The following is a 15,750-nucleotide window of genomic DNA, read 5'->3' on the forward strand; positions in this document are numbered from 1 at the left end:
TTTTTTTTTTTGTATTTTTCTGAAGCTGGAAACGGGGAGAGAAGTCAGACAGACTCCCGCATGCGCCCGACCGGGATCCACCCGGCACACCCACCAGGGGGCGATGCTCTGCCCCTCCGGGCGTCGCTCTGCCTTGACCAGAGCCACTCTAGCGCCTGGGGCAGAGGCCAAGGAGCCATCCCCAGCGCCCGGCCATCTCTGCTCCAATGGAGCCTCACTGCGGGAGGGGAAGAGAGAGACAGAGAGGAAGGAGAGGGGGAGGGGTGGAGAAGCAGATGGGCGCTTCTCCTGTGTGCCCTGGCCGGGAATCGAACCCGGGACTTCTGCACGCCAGGCCGACGCTCTACCACTGAGCCAACTGGCCAGGGCCCAAACTGTAGCTTTAATGGTGAAAATGTGCAAGGAAGAAGAGGGCACAGCAGCTTCCTCAGTAGCCAAACACTACCCCTACCACATTAGTACCTGTTTGTTGAATTAAGTGGAATGCCACGGACACAGCTAAAGGTTTCCAGCAGGTGCAGGAAAGCAGAAGTCACCCTCACAGGCAGCAGCCCCTCCAGCCTGCTCTGGGACACTACACAGCACAGTCACTCCTCCTTTGTCCTTCCCACGTGTCAGAGAGAAAACAGAGGTCCTCAGGTTGCCATCAATTTTTCCCCACTACCACCTCTAAACTAATCTCAGTCAGCACCCATCCCCCCCCCCCCCAGTTTTTCTTCTGACTTAAAAGATGAATAATTTCCATCTCATGTAGATCTTGGAAAATGTCTAATTGTCTCTTAAACACGGGGTACATATTCCTCTTTCTGTGACTCTTTGACTGATTCAGCATCGGTCATGTCTGTCACCTTCTTGTTCCTCTATTTTGGTGCTGCTCTCCCTACTGGGTACGTACGTCTAGACACATCTCTGTCTCTCTTACTGGATCATGATGCTTAAATGTTGAGATCATGCTTTATTTGTGTTTAACTTCAAAACATTATGCAGTGCTTGCATATGATACATGCTCCTTATAAGATTGCAAAATAAGTGACAGAGCCATGTACTCAAGTAAATTAACATGAGAGTGCCCATAAAATGGATGAAAGAATTGAAAAATTAGTGTTAGAGATACCTGTAATAAAGCTATTGTCAGAATCTAGTTGATAGGTTGTGGGCACCTGAATAGCTCGACGTGGCAGGTAGAAGGGCCATGATTCAGACTAGTAAGGAGGGGATTGGGGTCAGAAAAGATTCCAGGTTTGGAAGCCATTGTCAAATCCTAATAATTTTCATTCATTCATTCATTCATTCATTGAGTATATACGGTGCCCTTTCTCATGCCAGACACTATTCTAAGATAAACAAAGGAAACAAGCAAACAAAAAAGAATGTTAATTTAGTAAAAGAATCAAATTTAAGGGTGAATAAAACAATGCATTCCATTATTTTTAGCTTGTCAAGTTTGACAGAGAGCGAGCAGTTGGAGATCCAGCACTGGAACTTTGATGAGTTCAGATATTTAGATGTATTATTTGGAATCATGCAAAGGAAATAGTTACTTTAGAATTCCAAAAGGTAAGGATTGTAGGAAGAATTAATGATAAGGTATGGTATAGTCTCATGTGATTTTTGAAATATAAATTTTTATATATATATATTTTTTTATTTTTATTTTTATTTTTTTTTTTCATTTTTCTGAAGCTGGAAACAGGGAGAGACAGTCAGACAGACTCCCGCATGCGCCCGACCGGGATCCACCCGGCACGCCCACCAGGGGCGATGCTCTGCCCATCAGGGGGCGATGCTCTGCCCATCCTGGGCGTTGCCATGTTGCGACCAGAGCCACTCTAGCGCCTGGGGCAGAGGCCACAGAGCCATCCCCAGCGCCCGGGCCATTTTTGCTCCAATGGAGCCTTGGCTGCGGGAGGGGAAGAGAGAGACAGAGAGGGAAAGCGCGGCAGAGGGGTGGAGAAGCAAATGGGCGCTTCTCCTGTGTGCCCTGGCTGGGAATCGAACCCGGGTCCTCCGCACGCTAGGCCGATGCTCTACCGCTGAGCCAACCGGCCAGGGCCTGAAATATAAATTTTTAAATAAAGAAAAATCTTATGACCATTTGAGCAAGAAAAACAGAGGTTACCTCTTTGGGTGTATATAAGTTAAGAAATATTAAGACAGGGCTGATCCATGGTGGCGCAGTGGGTAAGGTATCGACCTGGAACGCTGAGGTCTTCAGTTCAAAACCCTGAGCTTACCTGGTCAAGGCACATATGGGAGTGGATGCTTCCTGCTCCTCCCTCCTTTCCTCCCCCCATCTCTCTGTCTCTGTCTCTGTCTCCTCTCTCTAAAGTGAATAAATAAAATCTAAAAAAAAATTAAAAAAAGAAATATTAAGACAAATACTGAGATAGTCATCAGGACTAGACACAAATATTCCGATTTTCTATTTCTTCTGGGAACACAAGAGGTTTGCCCATTCTTAATTCTCTTTGAATTAAGCAATACTGTATGATTTATACTGTGACTGGATTAATGTAGCTGACTTCAAGCTGGTAACTTTAAGAGACAGAACAATTTGCCAAGTTTTTTCTCTCTTTTGTGCTCAATAAAGAACATGTTTAGGTGAAGACCTCCATTAAGTTAAATCCCTGAGTGACCACATAAGCTGAGCTGCTCTATTGATCTGTGTTGAACCTGTAGCTTGAGTGAAAAATAAACCTTTGTTGCATTAAGCTATTAAGCTTTCAGGGTTGTTTGTTACTTCAGCATACTGCAAACTATCCTGACTGGTATATAGGCTACACTTCTGAGAATATGTCCTAGGAATCCTAAAACATTAATTTGAAAGAATGTGTGTATCCCTATATTCATTGCAGCATTATTTACATTAGCCAAGATCTGGAAAACAGCCCAAGTGCCCATCAATTGGCACTTTATCCAAGATGAGTGGATAAAAAGCTATGAAGCTATGGTACATTTACACAATGGAATACTGCACAGTCCTAAAGAAGAAGAAGAAAATCTTACCCTTTGCAACAGTATGGAGGGACCTGGGATTATTATGCTAAGTGAAACAAGCCTGTCAGAGAAACAAAAGTATTATATGATTTCACTCTTTGTGGAATCTGATGAACAAAATGAACTATCAAAACAGAAAGAGACTCACACATGGAGAGCAGGCTAACAGCTGTCGAGGGGTGGGGAGAGTTAAATGGGTGAAGGATGTGAAAAGATAGAGCCAAACAACAACAAAAACAACAACAAACTCCTAGATGTAGACAACAGTGTGGTGATTGGCGGAGTGATGGGAAGTGGAGGAGTGTATAGGGGGATAAATAGTGAGAAGATGAAGACTCGATTGGAGGAGAGGATGAACACAAAATGCGATGTACAGAGATATGTTGTAGAATTGCGCACCTGAAAACTGCATAATTATATTAACCAGTGTCACTCCAATAAAGTTCAATTATAAAAAATGGAATAACAACTAAAAAAAAAAAAGAAACAACATAAAATACCATTTTCCTAAATGTATGTTTTATGTAAACCCAGTAAAAATATAGAAAATTTTTTTAAAAGAAAGAAAAAAAATGAAATAATACTATGTATCTATTAGAATGGGTAAAAATCCAGAAATACTAATGATAGTGTCCCAGAAAAAACAACTTGCATTGTTAAAGAATGCTCATTGCAACATTGTAATAGCAAAAATAAAACAAAAACCTGGAAATAACCAAAATGTCCATCTGCAGAATAGCTCAATATATTAAGTGTATTCACACAATGTAATCTCATAGAGCAGTTTAAACAAATGAGTTATTGTTATAAGAAACAACAGGGATGACTCATGGAAAAAAACGTTGAGTCATAAAAACAAGCTGTAGACAAGTACATAGTTCGTGAGACAATTTCTATAAAGCAGATGTGAACAATATGTTGTTCAGGCATGGATTCATATGTGATTAAAAAAATCTTTTGGAAACCAAGGAAAAACTGAATTAAAAACTGGCCAGTGGATTGTTTGAGGACCTGGGGTAGAAGGGGGAGGAGCGTGAAGGAGAGCATCATTAGTGTGTGGCCGCGTTCTAGTTCTTAGTGAGGTGGTGATTTTATTTATTCAAAATTATACTTTAGTTCTTATAAATTGCATACATTATCTTGTAAATATCAAATATAACGTAACTTACATTAAAAAAGAGGTCCACACATAATCTAAATTTGTGAAACATTGTCCCAGAGAACAACTATGATTTTTATCTTTAAAAAAGTTCAAAGCAATTTCTCTCATGCCATAAGAAAAAGTACTCTCAGAAGGCTAAAAATTAGGATAATTTCTTAGTAGATACTTTTGGTGCTTTGTTAAGTGAATACAACCTTAGTTAATGTTAAAAGTCATTTTTCCAAAAATTATAGCTTTTACTTTGGAAACATTGAGCTTTAGCTGTTACTTCTAACAGTACTATAAATAGCAGGATCAGGTGCTGCTTAAGAGAATTACTGTTGTATGACAATGAATAATGTTGCCTGTACATGGAAGAACGCTTATTGTTTTACTCTTTATGCACTCAGCTCATTGGAAAGTGATCTCAAATCGTCTGAGTCCAGGGGACCAGGGCACACCCCTCATAATCCCGGTAAACATTGTTATCAGACCCATGTGAAGAATGTTCCCATAGGCCAGTGGTTCTCAAAGTGTGCACCTTAGAAGATTTCCAGGTATACCCTATAGTATTCCAGAGAAATATATGCCTGTTAGGGACCAAAAAACTACAGGGTTTTTGGAGTTTAGATTTTTGGGTTTCAGAGGTATGGGGAATTGGCTGTAAGATGACAGTCTGTCCAAACCCCCACCTCACTTGCCTGATTAGGTTGCAAAAGGCTGTTAAGCTGTGGTGCTGGATTGTTTACACTACCCCCTCCCCATGTTCCCTAGAAAGAGTAGAGGCAAGTGTCTTCTATCCTTTGTTTGGTGTAAAGCTAAGATGATATGTATGGTGGGGTTTTTGGATTGGTGATTAAACATAAGGAATTGTCTCTTGAAGCCTTTTGGATTTCTATAAAAGAAGAATATGTGGCAATATCTAAAAAAGCTTTGAACATTTTACTACAGTTTTCAACATCCTATTTATGTGAATTAGTATTTTCTACCCTCAACACAATTAAGAGTAAAAAGAGAGGAATTCTTCAATGTATTGATAAGGAAATGAGAATTTGCCTTTCAAATATATGCCCAAACATTGAAGAAATTGCTAGGACACATCAAGCTCATGTTTCATAAACACAAGAATGAAAAAACTTAAACCATTCATGCCTGGATCTGCCGAATTTACTAAATCTTATTAAGAATGTATCTCTATATATAAAAAGATAAATTTTTGTAGTTTTTTTATGTTTTAACCCTTTTTTATGAATTTTAAAAAGCATAACTCAAAAAATGTAACATAAAAATGTTTTTTAATGTCAGAATAAATTTAATTTTGTTGTATTTATTTCATTTAATTACCATAAAACATGCTTGGACTTTATATCTTTTTTCTTTAACATTTGACTTAATAATATTATATAAGATATTTCTCAGAAATTTGTTTATAGTGCGCCTACAATTATTTGTAGGATTTTTAAATGCACCCGGACTTCAAAAAGTTTGAGAACCACTGCCATAGGCTCTGACACTTGTACCGATAAGAAGCTAGCTCTCTATTAAAATTAATGGGTAGCTTCTATGTTGAATTCAAAGAGCTTAGTTCATACTGATACCAGCCCACAGCATCAAAGGCTGAGTAAAGATGAAGAAAACTAAACAATCTTCCTCCCTTAGTGGATTTTCCCCATGATGTGCTACTAAAAGGAGAATAGCCACAGCTATTAGTTTAAGAAACAAGAAACCCAAATTTATAGCTTATTAAGAAGAAAATTGGTGTAGACTTTACCTGGACTGTCCAATATGTTATTGGTTAAAATACAGAGACGGTAAAGGTTCACCTTTTATACATTTTATAAAAGGATAGATTATACTATGTGTTCAAGCAAAATAACACTGTTAGAGTAGATTCTTGTTCTTGAAAATGTATGGAGGCAGGAAACACTTCCTGGGTGCTTTAGTTTTCTAGAGGTCTTCATTCAGCTTGGGGGAAATTTCTGAGTCTAGTCAGAAGGAAATCTTAGATTTCTAAAAAATACTTTTTAACATTTCATAAATTTAAGACAATAAATACATTTATCAAATGCCATTTCCATTTTAAACCAACCTCCCTCGGTTAGTCAGCATGGGGTTTTGACCTTTAGAGAAGCTGAAAATATTTTACACACTTGAATGTGTGAACAGAGGCAGAGCAAGAACCAGCCTCATTCCCAGCCTCGTGAAGGCTGCCGCTCCCTGGTGACTGGTCACTCTCTGAGGACCTGGCGCTGGGCTGAGCCCCTCGAGTGCTCCTCTCGATCAATCACAGAGCAAGCACTATGAGGTCCACGCTATTAGCATCCCCATTTGACAGATGAAATTTGGAGCCTTGGAAGTTAAAGTTTACACTGCTTAGTCAGAGCTTGGTCCCTCCACAACTTCTATAAGCAAACAAATACAAAATGTCTATCTTCCATCAGTCCTATCAGTAGCATAGTTGACTCCTTGCAAGGAGATCAAAGATCAAGAAATGGATTGGAAGAACTGGCACTCTTCTTTTTCTCTTCAAGGTTTCCTCTCCCCCTCTCACCATGAGCAGCCACTTGCCACCCAGTTCCCTATGGTGGACTACTCATGTTCTCATCAGTCACTCATGTTCCCATCCCTTTGTCATTCTTGCCATTGGTTTACCAAATGATTCAACAAACACACCCTGAATTCCCACTCAAATGAGGGATAATTAGATAAACAAGGCAGAATGCCTGTCTAGTTGGCAAAGAAGATGCCAGGTAACTGATGCATTCAAGTGTAAGCTACTGATGGTACAGTGTTTTCTTCCTCTGCACATGCTTAGTGCTCATTTGGGGCTCATATACGCCTTGGGATAGCTCTTGAAGTGTGTATGTTTTCAAGTGTGTGCATCTTGTAGTGTCTCAGATGCTGTGAACAAAGTGAGGCTTTACTCCGGGAGATGCTTCTTCAAAGCTAAGCTTTTCACAAGCCTGACTAATGTGGCATTTTATTTGTGGATATTTATAGCAAAGCCTAGAAATGAAAAGAAGTTACCTCAAGGTTTAAAAAAGTATCAGCTGTTGACACTGCAATACTTAAAAGAACACTATGTTACCGAAAGACAAGCACAGATCTAAAATACTACATTTAAAACAGAAAACAACATCAATTTACACTATATTTTACAAATCCCAGCCAATCTAATAATTTTGCTGAATTTGTGAGATAGTGGCTATTTTGTACATTTTTGTCTCAAGAATGACTATAAACTTATTTATGTGATATTTGAGAAATAAGATGAATTGAAGAATTTTCACTATTAATCAGAAATTCCAGTTTTTTAGGAGTCAGCATTTCAATATCTACAAAACTGTCCTGAAGAAATGCTCAAACAGAGACACATAAATTTAAGTATAAGCTTTTTCAACATAGTATTATTTATATAATAAGAAAAAAAATTGGGATAAAATGAAATAGTCAAGAGGAAAATGGACTATTATGCAGACATACAAAATGTTCTCATGAAATAGTTAATGATAATGTTAAGTTAAAGGAAAAGATAAAGACTAACAGACAATTATGATCATGATCTCAACTGTGTCATAATTATGCTCCCACCCACAGGGGACGCCATCCATAAGCCGTATTTCTTTTCTGTGACTGTGACTCCTGCCCAATAAATTTAGGATTAGGATTGAGATTGAAAGATACTCTTTGCTGGCTGCACGTAGAGCCATGTGCACATGGAGAAGGATATAGAGATAGATTGGGGGGGGGGTGTGTGGATAATAGATGTCTGAATTCCCAATAGCTCCAAGGGCTGTATCCCGGTCCTTGGTAGTACCACATCAATTATTTCCCTTTCTGCATACACTGCCGTCATGGCATTAAAAAATTACTCACAATTAGATAAACAAATAAAATATAAATGCTTTTTATCTTAAAAATAGATCTAATCTTTCTTATGAGTTCCCTGGATAGTGGGAAAACTTTGTTTTAGATATATCCCTCAAATGCAGTATAATCCAAATGATTTCATGAGTCTCGGCAGATCACTCATGTACTATGGATGACTTAGTATTTTATATATTTTTTTATTAGCTTCCCTTCTAACTGCTTTTCTCCGAAAGGGTGTCTGGGAATTTAGAGGGCTTACATTAATTCCCTGTTCTTCTGGCGTTCATTGATGAAACATGCCGCCAGCACATCTGGAGGCAGAGCTAGCCTGATGACCCCTGCCTACTGACCCATTCATTCCCCAACCTTGCTCTTGCTGTGGCTCCCTGAATTTGGCCGTATATTCTATTCTGGTGGTACAGTCCTCAGTTTCAGTGTCTGTTTGTCCTAAAGATGGTGATCTTCTCCAACAAACATCTAGTCAAATGCTGACTCATTTCTGAATACCTTTAGGGACATTCAGGAGATTCTGAGATCCCATCCATGCCACACAGAAACTGAGGGTGGCTTGGGAGAGCTCAGTTCAGGCCCACTGTGTGTCCCTTTCAGTAGGTGATACGGACCACCCGTAGGAGAGGTGACCTCTCTTACACTTCCAAATGGAAAGTGAGCCATGGCCTCTGCCCTTCATGTCCCCTTCCCTGCTTCTCCCTAGACTCAGGCAGAGAGGAGCCACAGCATTGTGCCTCCTCATGGACTTGCTTCTCTTTTCCTTCCTTTCCCTTCTTCTGAGCCATCAGCACCAGAAATGGTGGGCTTTGTCCTCTTCGTCCTCCTTAACATCCTCCGACATCATATACTCCACTTTCTAGTGCTCGTATTCAACCTGTTCCTTTCCCTGGGGTTATGGCAGCTGATGAAGTGGGGGTGATGAGGGGTGGAGTGGAAATCAGACTCCTGAAAAAGGAGGCTTTAAGATTGAAAGCTATATATCAAAATGAACAAAATGAATTCTTTTTGCTATGAAACTGAGGCAAGATAATAAGGAGTTGTGAAAATTCCTGGCCAAGTGGAATGGGGAAACTGAGAAAAGATAAACAAAACCAAACAATCTGACCAATTTAAGGGCAGCTAATGAATCTCAAGACTTACCTTCCCCAACCAAGGACACTTGAGGACAAGAGGTTTATACTTCTCCACTCTGACCACAGAATAAGTAACATAAATCAGCCTGGTCATTTAAGGGAGATAGAAGACAGAGACCCAACTAATACCATTTGTGCCAGCCAAACACAAGGATGGTTGAAGTCAAGGGAACAAACAAACAAACAAACAAACATCCTGATTAGAGCCAGGCAGATACAAGATAAAACAGTAAAGCCGACCAAGGAATAATCCCAAACTCCCCTATGTGTTCATTTTGATGCATCAGCATATTAAAAATGCACCTGGAAAGCTGCCTAGTAGTCTGAGTATTCGCTACAAGCCTTCCCTAGACTCTCACCTGCAAAAGAGAGATAAAAACCTTCAAAACAAAGAGCTGGGGTCAGCTCACTCTAGAGTGCACCCCTGTCCCTTCTTGGGCATGAACTTTTTACTTCCTCCTAAACTCTAATGGTCCCTGTGAGACTTGTAACCAGAGGAGCAGTGGGCAGTGGCTGATCGCTCTGGACTTGCTTATGCCCTGAAATTGTCTCCAAGACCCCCTCTTGCTCTGACTTTTCATTGAGTTACCAGCAGCCCATCCTAGGCTTGTATCTTTCCTAGAACATTTCTAGAGAGCCAGAGCAGCCTCGCCTGTTTTTATTTATTTATTTATTTATTTATTTATTTATTTATTTATTTATTACCTTTAAGCCCTTTCTTGATTCACTGCCTTTAGCTTTAATAAATATACTCTCAAAATCACCTGGACTCATGTTGTGAAATATTTCTTACATGAAGTCAAGAACCCACACACTACAGGCCAGGCTGAGGCAGACTTGCTCTGGGCCCAGTCCCTGTCTGGTAACCAAACCAAAAGACAAAAGACATGAGGATACACAACTGTATGCAAAAGATTAATCTAGGTTTGCAAATACACACACATACACATACATGCATACACACATACACATAAATGCACACACACATACATGCATACACACATACATGCATACACACATACACATACATGCACACACACATACACATACATGCATACACACACACATACTCAAAGGCTCGTTAGCCCATTATCTCTGCCTTATTTAGAATTAAAGTGTGGCTATGTGCTCCTTGTTAATTGAAAGTTTTTGCTATAGAAAGTTCAACTAAAAAGACCATATGGTGAAGCTTCTGTATGTTTTGAAATGTGCATTTATTCTCCCTTACACATTAGTCCTGGCTAGGGTTTCTGCTGGTGTTTTGCAATTACTTGGCCCCTGTAAATTAGATAGTGACCTCAGCATTTTCACTGAAGAGAGACAAAAGATTCAGAGAGATGTTCCAAAAGACTTTTTACAGTTCCGTTGCCCTGGGATTGTACAAAGGCTAAATCTGGGGGGAAATTGGAGGAAAGAGGAAATTGTCTCTTGACATGTGCTTTCATCTTCTCCACAAAGTTTTTCCTGAACAAATCTGATCAAACTTCCTTTAACTCAGAAGAACTTTAAATGCTTTTCTTGATTTCTTTTCCTGGTCCTGTCACACGAGGCCCCTCATATGTAAGATGATGATTATAACAGTGCATTCTTCAAAGGGTTGTAGTGAAGGTTAGGCCAGAAATAGAAAAACCTTCAAAACCCCGAAGGACTTTGGTACCACTAGGTAAGTGTTCCAAGGCAGGGCTTCTTGCTGGCACTTCGAACTGGAGCTTGTAGGAGCTCTCCACTTCCCTTCTTTCTTCGTGAGTGTTTTAGATAAGCTGCCCAGACCAGGAGGTCAAGTACAACGAGAGAGAAAGGGTTAAAGTGGATTGGTCAGTGTCTTGAGAAACGGAAGTGTTGGGAAAAAAAGACATGGCTTAAATTGAGATGCTGAGGTTGGATTCTCATTAATTCAATGAGTTTTGGCAGGTCACTCAATTGGCCTCTCTGTGCTTCAGTGTCCTAAGTGCAAACACTAACCCTCCTCTTTCTGGCAGGATCACTGGAAGTGAATATACAGTTTTCAGGAAAACAAAACAAAACATCACCTGCATGGTAAGTAATCATGTGAAACAATAACCGATTGCACTAATAAATAGAAAAATGTACATTAATCAATAAGATTTGTTCAGAGTAGCAAAGATTTTGAAGTGTGACAATATTAAATATTGGTCAGATAGATAGCAATTTACAATCACTGTTAAAGAGAGTTTCATTAATGTAATTCTTGAGAAGGTAAATTTGTCTACATGCATTGAGTAAATTTAAATATGTATTTACTTTATAATCTAATAATTCTACTTTATGTGTATTCTAGAACTATCTTTTACGTATGAGCAGAAGGAGACATGCACAAGGATATTTACTTAAGTAATTCTCATAATAAAAATGTGAAACTAAAAATATGTCAAAGAGAAAAGATAAATATTTATATACTGAATCTATCATAGCAATTAGAAGGAATGAATGAAATTTTATATATATCATAACTTTAAAATAATACATTCTGATACAAATAAATTTTAAAGGCTCTTATTGTCTAGTTATATAAATCCATCATTATTTATGTAAATTAGAAATACTCTTTCACACAAAACAATAATATATGTGCATATATATACACACACACACACACACAAATACATATGTACTATATATGTATATCCAAAACGGCCTGTTAATATACATACACATGAAGCAATAACATAAATGATCGTCTCTGGGAAGAAGGGGGAAAGGAGACTGAGACTCAAAATGAGGACCGAGGAGATTTCAACTATATTGTTATGTTTCATTCCTTTGAAAAGAAAGACAAGCAAATATGAGCAAATGTTAACAGTTCTTCTATCTGTACTTGGCTGTATTTTTAACTTTATTAAAGATTATCATTATTCTTGACTCATACTTAACAGTCATCATTGCTGTGACTTCAAACAGATTTAGGAAATTAAAGAAAAACAATGAAATTGAACCCAGCATTTACGCAATTAATCTGTAAAAGCAATTTTCAAAATTAATTTTGAAGGTTTCCTACTCTTTGATTGTCAGGAAGGAAGTACAAGAGGAAAGGCGTAGACGAAGGTGGGAGTACTGGTCTGTCCCACGTGTCGACACTGAAGAGGGTCATCCCTTCCCCATACATCTTTTAGTTACAACAGCTTACTTTGTTTTTCTTTTTGATGTCTCTCCTTACTCTTTCTCTCCCAAGACCACTTTGGATGTTCTTGCTAAGCCAATCCCAATTGTATAAAAACGTTGAAGTTGGAAGGAATGGCCCAGGATTGGCCTTGCTTGTCATTTCACACATCCCTGGATATAGACTGGGAAGCACCACCACCCACTCTGCCTGCCCCAGTTAAACAAGCCTTCTAGTTATTGTCTGGTCCTGTTGTGTGATCCCTAGTTTGCAAGGTTGTCATGCATTCTACAAACAATGTCAGCAGTGTTTGAACAGTGTAACTCTGAAATTTGACATTAAAATTAAAATATTGAGGCTAAGCTTTTACCAGGTCAGTCATCATACTTAGAAGTTCATGTGGTTTCCCAAAATCAATTTTAAACCAAAGTTGTCTTTTACCTAATCAATTATTAAGTGAATCAAGGAAAGAGCATTAAGAGAGAAAGATAAATGTTTTAAGACATTTCCAGTTTTTGAACATTCTACCTTCAGTTAGCAGTGATAAGAATTTGGGGAAAGAACAAACTAAAATCAATGTGACAACTACAATGACACAGGCTCCTAGACTTCACAGAAATCAGTGCAGTAACAATTCAAATTAACCTGGGCCAAAGGCAATTATCCCAGACTTAGAAGAAAGCAGATGAAAAAGGACCATAATGAATATTTACAATTGTATAGTCAGTCCCTGGGGTATGAATGAGATAGGGTGTAGGTTTGTTCTTAAGTTGAATTTGTATGTAAGTTAGAACAGATACATTTATCTATTAAATGCAACTTAGATGTTTGTCTTAACATAGTATTTATTGTTACTTTTCTCTGCACATAAATACTTAAACTTTTTCAAATACAACCTTAAACAATCTTGGGTGATACAGAAGATGATGGACTTGCTGGAAAGGATGGGACTGGTGTTAGAGAGTCAGGTTTGATTCTGCTGCTGGAGTCTGTTCGTTGAAATAGGTAGGTATCAAGGAAGGTAGGTTTATACAGGGCTTCTCTTTTTCTCATCATAAATGGCCCTGTAGCATCTCAGGCCTTCAGTAACTGTACAGTAAACTTTGGTGAACCTCTCTGTATCAGGATCTTGTTCCTCTAACCCTGCTGTTCCTGCTTCAATGAGAAAGAAAGCACCAGCTAATTCTTTTGTAGAAAACTTTGGTTCTAGAGATTTTGGGTCCCTGTTTTCATCCCGAAATGCTTTAGTTCCAGAAGGTCTTTGCTTGTTAGTTCTTTGCCATGGGAGTTGACTAACTCTATGATATCATTTTCACTGATGTCCAACTGCAGTTGATTATCAGTAGCCCTTGTGGCACTCCATTTGTAAATATGAGTTGTACGTAAGTCGGATGTTTGTGATTCAGATATTTAATGTAGTCATGTTTTCTGCGTTTGAGCCTTCCTTCCGTGAGTTACTCATTGGCCCAGTCTTGGGATACATTATGATTTAATTCATCATTTCCCCCATTACCTGTTGGGGATACATGCAAAACATGAATCTCATATGAAAAACACTACAGTATTTTGCAGTTGCCTCACCCATTGGTATTGATGGCTTGGATTTTCCTGGCTGCATCCCTAGGAAGCTAGCTGTCACTATGCTCATTGCTCTTAAGAATGAACACTGGAATGTGTGTAACAATACTACCCAAAGCTGATATTTTATAATTTGTAATACATTATTGGTGTGATGCATCAAAACTGATCATGGCAAATAAGTTTTCATCCATAGGAGATGAATGAAACCTGAGGATTTAGATTTCTGGATACCAATTTCAGGTTTTGAAATAATTAAAATAATTTTAAGAGCCAAAAAAGAACCTTACAAAGACTTGTTCTAAACTACATCCTAGAAAGAAAATACTGCTGCCAAAATGACAAAGAATCAGGCTTTTATTACATAATACTTTTACAGCACAAAGAGCTGAGATGGTTTGATGAGAAATACCCTAAGCTTCTTGATGCACAGTTGAGGAAAAATTTTTGAGAAGACATAGTTGTATTATAATTAGTAAACAATATAGGAAAACTTTAACCTTGCTGATAGTACAAAAATGCAGATTAAAATAACAAGGAGCTACCGATTTGCAGCCTTGGAATTAACAATTTAAAAAGGTTAAACGATAATTCCCTGTGCTTAGGCGAATGACACAAAATGACCATTTTCATAGACTACTTGAAACTTTTGGATAGCAATTTGGCAAATAAATATTAAGAGCATCAAAAATACTCGTAACTTTAGGCCCAGTAATTAGTTTGCATAGAGCTTGATTCATGCAGATGTTTATCGTAACATGTTATGATAAAATTAGGAATTTATAACAAATAGACATTGGTAATAATCAATTTAGATTTGTTAAGTGATCTTTGCTACACTTATAAGATGGCCTACTAGTTAGCCACTAAGATGATATGTATTGAAGACTAGGTAATGAAATAAAAATCATAATAAAATAATATTAAGTACACAAATCAGATCCACACTTGGATATACAAAATTGCAACAACTTAGAGAAAAAGAAATAAATAAAGACCTAAAAACCTTAGGCATAGAAATAACAATAGAAGGAAACATCAGGAAAAAGGTATGATCTCAATGAAAAGGTAACATCTCTGCCCTGCCGTTTGCCAGGTGAGGATAACGGGCATAGATCAAGATGAAGCCAGCCGCTGAGTTAACAGGAAACATCATTTCTCCCAAGGCCAAATTGCAGCTATAAAGTTCCATCATGGTCCCCTTCCTTGAGGGGCTCTTGCTCCCTTACTCACTGAAAAATCTTTTCTATTATCTAGACTGTCAAAAAGTTTGCTCTTTGAAATCATAAGGTTAAGAATACAGCATATCACTCTTCCTGCCGGGAGGATTTCAGTCCTTTGACGCAGAGAAACAGCCTTGATTTCCGACCCATGTGCAAGGCTTCAGATAAGGGATTTCTAGATGCATCATTTCACCTCTATCTTAACTCTGTGGTTTCCAAGGGAAAAGAACTCTGGTTTGACTTTGTAGTCCCGACTTCATGTTGGCTCTTTCATCCACAGCCCTGCTTTTGCTCTGAGCCCATCAAAGCAATGCTTCTTTTAATTCCTATAACCCTATTTCTTTCTTTTTTCTGTGAGAAACCCCATGGTGGCTCTGGTTTGTGGTCCCCTTTATTGTAAAAATGTCAATAAACGTGATTTTTCAGATGACAGCTTTTCTTGCTCATGGCTGATTGGGATAGAACACATCGAAATGGTAATGGGTACTATCTTCATGTGATAGAATTGTCCTATGTATATTGTACTTTTCCTAATGTTTCTCAGTGAAAAACTGTTCTTTTCATAAAGTAGAAAGGTTAGGCACTATAATTTTTGACTGAAATTCATCATATAAGCCTCACATTACACCAACACAGCACAATAGTACCCATAATTATATCTGGACGGTAAAATTATGG

General features: G+C 38.4%; 1 long non-coding RNA gene across 1 annotated transcript in view; it reads left to right on the forward strand.

Moving 5' to 3' along the window:
• The window catches only part of LOC136316427 (uncharacterized), a 70,521-nt gene that overhangs the window by 17,629 nt on the left and 37,142 nt on the right, over positions 1-15,750 (forward strand). Inside the window, exon 2 of the long non-coding RNA XR_010727707.1 lies at positions 11,133-11,190. This is a non-coding gene — a long non-coding RNA (uncharacterized lncRNA). The remainder of the gene's footprint in view (positions 1-11,132; positions 11,191-15,750) is intronic.

The sequence above is a fragment of the Saccopteryx bilineata genome, chromosome 12, assembly GCF_036850765.1.
Source record: "Saccopteryx bilineata isolate mSacBil1 chromosome 12, mSacBil1_pri_phased_curated, whole genome shotgun sequence".
Classification (NCBI taxonomy): domain Eukaryota; kingdom Metazoa; phylum Chordata; class Mammalia; order Chiroptera; family Emballonuridae; genus Saccopteryx; species Saccopteryx bilineata.